The sequence below is a fragment of the Pteropus alecto genome, unplaced genomic scaffold (genome assembly GCF_000325575.1).
Source record: "Pteropus alecto unplaced genomic scaffold, ASM32557v1 scaffold231, whole genome shotgun sequence".
In the NCBI taxonomy this organism is placed as follows: Eukaryota; Metazoa; Chordata; class Mammalia; order Chiroptera; family Pteropodidae; genus Pteropus; species Pteropus alecto.
This window is the reverse complement of record NW_006431805.1, coordinates 1,831,164-1,839,393: the sequence shown is the minus strand read 5'-3', so window position 1 is coordinate 1,839,393 and position 8,230 is coordinate 1,831,164. Positions and strand designations below refer to the sequence as shown.

General features: G+C 35.9%; 1 pseudogene; it reads right to left on the bottom strand.

The window, feature by feature from the left end:
- Positions 1–1,409: 1,409 nt before the first annotated feature.
- On the bottom strand, positions 1,410–1,528 carry LOC112471752 (annotated as a pseudogene).
- Positions 1,529–8,230: the final 6,702 nt, after the last annotated feature.

The following is an 8,230-nucleotide window of genomic DNA, read 5'->3' as shown; positions in this document are numbered from 1 at the left end:
ATGTTATACTGATAATGTATTTTTACATATTAAATATAAAACAGGTTAACATATTATGTTATATATAATTTATTTCTGTGAAAACAGAACATTTAAATTTCATAGGTAGATGTTCTATCATATATACTGTAAAAAATTGCAATAGACCCTCCAATTTATACATATATGAGTATATATGATATGCACATACAATTGTGTATTTATATACATATATACACACATATAATACATATATATAGTGTCTCCAATTACATGTGTATATACATACATATGTACATATACATATATAACAGATTATATAGAAACTTATCATTGCCATAATTCGAAAGCTTATTAGAGTTTTCCTGCCTCTTCCAATTACTCATCCTCAAATTCAGACTACTCTATGAAACTTTTCTTAATCACTCCATTTACAATGACTTCTTTTCTAAATTTGTAATGCATATGTTACCAGTTCCACAATATTTAACACTTAGTTACATTTGTTTTGTTATCCTCTAAGTGTTTTATGTGTGACAATTTTCCCAGCAAAATTTTAAACTTTTGTCCCTGCACAACATCATATATATATAATAAATTTTCAGTATATTCTAGTTAGCTTAGGTTTGTGAAATTTTACAAGTAACATAATAATGAGTGGGTTTACAAGATTTATCCCTTCCGTCAAGTGGAGACATACTTCTCTATTAAAATCTTTAAAAGAGGTAACAACATGTGAAGGCTTATTACCTACTGATACATTAGCATAAACCTGTGGATCATATCCAATCTGTGAAAAAAAAAAAAAAGGAAAGAAAAGAAATAAGACAAGAGAGAACATTGTTAGGTAGTTAGACAGACATGAGGATGGAGGAACAAAGGAATGAAAGCCTAGCCCAGAGACAGCCAAGAGACTGCCCAAAGACACACTATTTGTAGTTAAAGAATCACTCCTGCATCAAAAGAGACAAAGGACTGGAGGGCCATAAACCTATAGCTAGTTTAGTCTGGCCACAGTGCAGAAAGTACTAGCCTAACCTGCCCATAACCTCAGCTTCATTATACCATCATTAGAATGTCATGCCTATGTCCAGAAGTTCATGAATCTAATTATAACAAACTGAATTCTGAGTAAGCACATGTGCACTAGGCAGGGAGTTTTATAACAGTCAAATGTCAATCAAAATGCCAATTACCAAGGAACACCTTCATAACCACCCATAACGTCTAATATAATACAGACCTTCCCATTTCTGCATTATCACAGCCCTCTTTGCTGAGAACCCACTCTTCCCTTGGAGTGTACTCTATCTTTTATCTTTTCACTTCCAAAAATTACACGGGTCTACGGACTCTTGGTGTGTCCTGTCCTCACAGATTGCAAGGACCTTGTCAGCTTACAATCCCTTATTTTTTTATTTTATTTTTTACGCCTATGGCACCTGGTCTTCCTAGTTGGTCTCCCATCAAAGTACTAATCAGGACAGTCCCTGCTTAGCTTCCAAGATCAGATGGGATTGGGCTTGTTCAAGGTAGCATGGCCATAGACTAAAATATACTTTTAATAAATCTTCCTTCTTCTAAATCTCGCTGTGCTGGAATTATCTCTGCATCAACAAAAAGAACTGAGAATTTCCTATGTTACCGAGGCAATGCCTGAGTTCAGATCACCACAACGGTAATGACATGAGGATTTTGACTTCTAATTTTTTTTCAGTAAGATTTATGCCTTTAGTTTAACAATTAGATAATTTTCATACACCCCAAAATATTAGTATGATTAAAGCTAAACATGATATTTATGTAAATTTTACTCCATTATATATCAATATCACCTGGAGGGGGGAGGTCAGCATGTTGACTAATAATTTTTTCCATAAACTCAGAATAATAATATTCACAATGTAAGTGAACTTTTTAACCTGACCATTTAGAAATAGCTTTACCCATAATGCCCACCTTAACTCCCCAGAAATACCATAAGAATTTTGATGCTATATTATATAAGTTAATCACAGGGATGGGGGATAGAAATTTGATTGTGTATATTGTTGAAATTTCCAAAATTTCTTACATAATAATGGTTAAAAGAGAATGAGATAATTTCTTCAAAAATCTTCAGCTATGTTAAAAGAAAAAAAAAAGAATTCAAGGAATAGGTGAGCATAAACTGGGAGGATAAAAATGTTGGAAGTGGTAGTCTACATCACTTAAATGCCAGAGTAATCAAGTTCATCAAGCTCAGGACAAACTGCGAGGTCAGCCATAACAACCTAGAAGCCTCCTTGTCCCTCTGCTGTGCTCTTATAAGACTTTATGCTTACCTCTGTATAGAATATTGTGTTAAAATTATTTATCTTCATGCCAGTCTCATCAGGTTATGCATTTATTGGATAGCTTAAACATGACAGAAGTTTATTTCTGTATTCTGTACCATTCCCAGCATCAACAGAACTAATGTAGTAGCTCCATTTCTTCTAACTTGTTGCTATGCCATTTTTTAAGGAGAAAAAAAATACTCATAAAATTTCTTAAAGGCAGTAAGGATGACTTTGTTCAGGGAAGGTTATCACACTAAATATAGGGAGTGCTGCTTTGAGGTCTTGCAGTTAGGAAAAATGACTGGGCTCAATTCTGAATACAGCAAGGACAAGTGAAAATTTATAGTCAAGGAACGGAGTAGATGGAAAATAGTACAAGGAGATATTAGTGGTAAGGTGAATTCTGGCTAAACAGATCTAATATGATTCTTGCTGAAGGTAAGCTAAGGAGATCAGAAATCACTGGGAAGATGGTAGAGAATGAAGAACCTAATTAGATATAGAGAGCAATAGGATATTGCAGATAGGGGATTCTGGGTAAACTTGACTTAGGATACTTGCCAAAATTGGACAATGGAGAGATAAAAATGGAAGTCTAAAATTTGAAGCTTAGTTGAAAAAGCTCAGAGGATCTTGAGTATAGTTTAGCCAAAGAGAGAATATTTGTCACTATTCTCCACTCAAGGCTTTCATCTTATATTCTAAAATGCCAAATCCAAATTATTCTATAATTTATGCATTCCATCAAGCAAGAAGAGAATAAGGAAGGGAAGGACCCACTTTGTCTCTGGAGGGACATGACCCCAAAAATGGCATAATTCCTTTCTCTCACATCTCATTAGAAAGAGCTTTGTCACCTGGTCACACGTAGCCTAGAGGATGGGTAAGACATATAGTTATTATCTGGGATGGCATATGCTCACACAAAACCTTGGGTTCTATTACTAAAAGAAGGAAGAGAAATGGGAATGGAGGGACCTAATAATCTGTGTCACAGACTATAAACTCCATTAATGTAGGAACTGGCTTTTACTTAATTTTAGATTCTCAATGATTAGTATAGTGATTAAAATATAATAAGTTATCATCGATATTTGTTTGCACAATGAAAATGTAAGCACAATACAGTGTCATGACCCACACTGACCTGAATTCAAGACAAGGAAGAAAAATAAGCCTAGGCATAAATGGATCAGGATTAGTTGGACAAATTAGTCTGGCCACCTGTGAGTTTCTAGTGTTCTAAATTGATGCCAAAGCTCTGGGGAATTTGAACTTGATTAGGTAAGAATTGATATCTAAAGAAATCCAATCTGATACATAGAGTGGAATAAGAGGAAGTAGTGATTTATGTAGTCAGATAGATGTTAGTATTTTGGTTCTGATTTGTCCACCATGTTTAGAACAGAATTCCAGTTGTATTAGTCATCTATTGTTGTATGACAAATAACTCCAATATCTAGCGGCTTAAGACCAAAAAGATTTATTCTGTCACAGTTTTTATGGGTTAAAAGTCCAGGAGTGACCAAATGGGGTGGTTCTGGCTAAGAGTCTCTTATGAGATTTCATTCAATATTCAACCTGGGCTGCAGTCATTTGAAGACTTAACAAGGGCAAAATGGCTCACATGGTTGTTTGTTAGAGGACTCAGTTCTTTCACATATGGACCTCTTATCATGATATAAAATTTGTCTTTGCCCAGATTGAGTGATCCAAGAAAGAGGAGGCAGTCACAATGCCTTTTATGGCCTAGTTTCTGAAGCTACACACTGTCTTTTCTGCTTTATTCTGTTCATTAATAAGAAGCCGATAAGTCTGAACACACTCAGCAAAGTTGAATTAGCTCCTCTTAAAGGGAGAGGTATCAAAGAATTTATGAACATAGTTAAAACCAATCTAGCCTCTGAGCAAGACAGCTGACAAGAAATAAGCAAGGCATTGAGGCACACAAAAAGCAAGCTTACTTGAATTCAAGACAGAAAATTAACTCCCAAAAGTGAAATGAAGTTTAATTTGCTATCTACAATAAGAAATTGATAACTGATTAACGTATTCAAGTTTATTGTAGGGAGTGGGAAGAAAAGCAATTTAGTGGACATAGTAGTGCTCAGAGAATAATCTTACATATACTGCCTACTGAGTGGCTTAAGTCAGTAAAACTAAAGGAATAGTTTCCCAATAATATTCAAATCTATGTCAATAATGCTTCGGGAACTGTACAAGGCAGACGCAGCAAGTTGAATGCTTTTAGAACTGGTAACAATGAGACTGAGGAAGCAGGAATTGGCAGATATAACTTTATAATATATAGATAAGATAAGCATGATATTAAGATAAGTATTGGTACTATGATGCACTTCTGTGTATTCAGAGGCATGATATAAAAGTACCAACATTGATAAAATACACTGCTAGTGTGTGCATCTTAATATGTGTCCATCTTAATATTGTTTCTCGAAGATGCTCTAGAGCCATTAGTGACCTTGACAATTATTTCTAAATGGAGATAGACAATATATATTGAGTCCACTGAATGAGAAAATACGTGGAAAGAATCTTACGATATCTTGCTCAAAGCTTGAAAATGGTAATGTCTTGCTTCCTGTCCCCTTCTAGCACAAACCTGGTTTACACATAGTAGTGAAGAGTAGTACATGATAAGAAAGAGAAAGTCACTCCAATTTCCCTAGTTTTTTATGACAATTGCTTCCTGTCCTGGTTACATATCAGTAGGATGTCCAAATTTGTTACCACAGTGATGACAGCCTCAAAACACTACCATTACAATAGGGTAGAGGGGCAACTTCTGTCACTACTACTCAGCTACTGCTGCAATTACTAATTTTATTTTAGCAAATAAATAGTATTTGATGTACTTTGTCAATCTCACTCTGTAACTTCAATTTCAACACCTCTATGCAAACTATCACAACTTTAATGAGTATAACCTTAGAGGCTACCAGAGGAAGTTTGTAAGGAACTTACAGGGGGAGGGGGATATGGAAACAATAAGAGTTCTTTAGCCTGATATATATATATATATTTAGGGAATGTGATTCAGAAAGGTTATTTTCTCTCTAAAAGGAACCAGAGCTAATTGATGAGAGATTAATAAGATGGAAGCTATTCTAATGTCTGCAATTTATCTCTTCATTAAAATATTCCCTGAGGAATTGTTTCTAGCATGGAAGATATCTTAATAGTTATGTCCTCTGCTACACAAAACATCCTTGATGGTGCCTTATTGAAATAATATTATCAATTTTTTTGCACCTCATAGAGTTCTTATCAGATTTAAATTCAGTCACTCTCCGATAGTCCACAGAAAACAAGTTTCGTTTTATAACCAAAGCAGGAGACAGCAAAAACTCTGGCAGATAATTATGGGCCTGAAAATACATTGTATAAGAAATACTTTGGAATGAGAATAAGATAACAATGTAGGAAAATCCTAAACTTACCTCTTGCCATGGACAAACAAAAGCTACAGCTACATATGGGTTATTTACCTCTGAAATAGATCTGAAATCTAGCTGAACAGCTCCTCCACAACAAAGGATAAAATAATTACATCCAGGCAGGTAGGAGATGCAGAGATGAGTTCTCACCCAAAACCCCACCTCTAGCACAGCAGCCCACTATTGGGAGAGATCTTACAATTCAAGCACCTGAATGCTTGGATCCACACTGAAGAGACAAGTCCCCAAAATGTTTGGCTTTGAAAACCAATGAGGTTTACATCCAGGAGAGCCAAAAGGTTGTGGGGAAGAGAAAAATCCACTCTTAAAGAGCTTGTGCCCAGATTCACTCAACCCAAGACATAGAACAAAAGTGACAGTTTGAAAAGAGCCTAGACCATACATGTAGGTGATTCACCAACTAATCTAAAAGCAGCTGCAGGAGGTGCAGGGAACAGTTGGGATTTTCTATGGTTACAGAGAAGCAGGTTGGTGTCATTTTTATACTTTTACTCTTCCTTGCTAGCATGGACAGGCTTGCCCTGTCCACATGTTCTCCCATAGCCCCAGTGTAGCTGGCAGGCTTGCCCCATCTCTGGGCTCCCTTGTGCCCCTGCTGAAGATGACAGTGTTGCCCAGGCCCTAGGCTTCCCCACAACATTGTTGTAGCTACTGGAATTGTCCTGGCTCTGGAGTCCCACTCAGCCTTGCTGAAACTGGAAGGCTAGCCCTGGATCTGAGATTTCTCATGGTCTCACTGAAGCTAGTGAAGTAGCCCTGGCCCCATGCTGCCCAGAGGCTTCACTGAAGATGGCAACATGTGCAGTCCACACAGGGGACAACCCTTGAGTACTTGACTCCTGTAGCTAGAGGGACCTAAATTGCTGGATCACACAGATTTGAAACAAAGAGACAGTTCTTGGAAGGCTACCATCCCCAAGACACAACACAGACAGCAGACTGAAATATACCCCTATTCTACCTGTGAGATATCCCTATTTACTTGTCCTAGCACTTCATCTTGAGAGGCAGTCTTCAGGTTTATTAACTATATAGAGGTTACAGAAGAGCTCTCAGGGAATGTAAGTCAGGTGATGCCATTTTTGTATTCTCCCTTAGCCTAACTACAGTTTTCCAGTACCTTCCAGAAAGAAACTTAATTCTAACCTGGATCCCAATTTTTTTATACCTGTTTCCCAGAGGATAATATCAAATTGCCTGGTCTGAAGGCCAGCAGGAGTTACTGTGGTCCCAGGGGACTATGTATGTTTGCCTGAGGTTTTGGCTTCAAATCTGCTTGAAACTGATACCGATTGAAATCCCTCCCTTTGTAACATTGACAGGGCTTGGCACAATCTAAATGACTGGGATCTATCAAGAATAAGCCAGGCTCCCCCCTATTAGTCTAGTACCCACCTGCCACTATGCATAGTTGTTATAATATTACTGACTACATTCTCTATGCTGTACTTTATATCCCCATGACTATTAGATGTGTGTGTGTGTGTATATATATATATATACACACACACATATACACATACACACACACCACCTCTTCTTTATCCAATTGTTTATTGATGAGAATTTAGGATGCTTCCATATCTTAACTATCGTAAATAGTGCAAGACTAATTGGGGGGATCATTTTATAAATTATATAAATGTCTAACCACTGTGCTCTACACCTGAAACTAATAATACTGAATGTCAACTGCAATTTTAAAAGCATCAAACAGAAAAGTAGCAAGTACATGGAAAACACACAACAGTGTAAAATTGTATGAACACAAATTTGTGTGTAAATTAAATCCACTCAAGAAAAAAAAAAAAAAAAAAACACTTGAAAAACAAATAAAGAATAAATAAGGCTGCTTAGGCGCTCACAAGAGTTCCAGAGAAAACAAAGGGCTAGAGAAGGGTTGAATAACAAAGTTCATTGTCTATACAAAGCCACTCCTTCAAGATTTACCTAATAAATAGTAACAAACACAAAATAAGACTCAATAAATTAAAAATTAGAATCATATCAAGAATCTACTCCAACCATAATGATGCAAAATGAAAAATTAAATGTAAGAACACAACTAAGAAAAATAACAAATACATGGAGATTAAATAACATTCTATTGAACACCCAATAGGTGAACAAAGAAATCAAAAAGGAAACTAATAAATAACTTGAACAAATTAAAATGGAAATACAGCATTCCAAAATGTGTGCAGCAAAAGCATTTCTAAGAAGGAAGGTCATAGTGATACAATCCTATCTCAAGAAAAATCTCAAATAAAGTTTAAATTTATACCTTAAAGAACTAGAAAAAGAATAAAGTCCAATGTGAGTAGATGAAGGAATTACTAAAGATCAGAATGAAAGAAATGAAGTAGAGACTGAAAAAATAATAGAAAATATCAATGAAAATAATGTCAGGTTCTTTGAAAATATAAACAAAATAGGCATACTTTTAGCTAG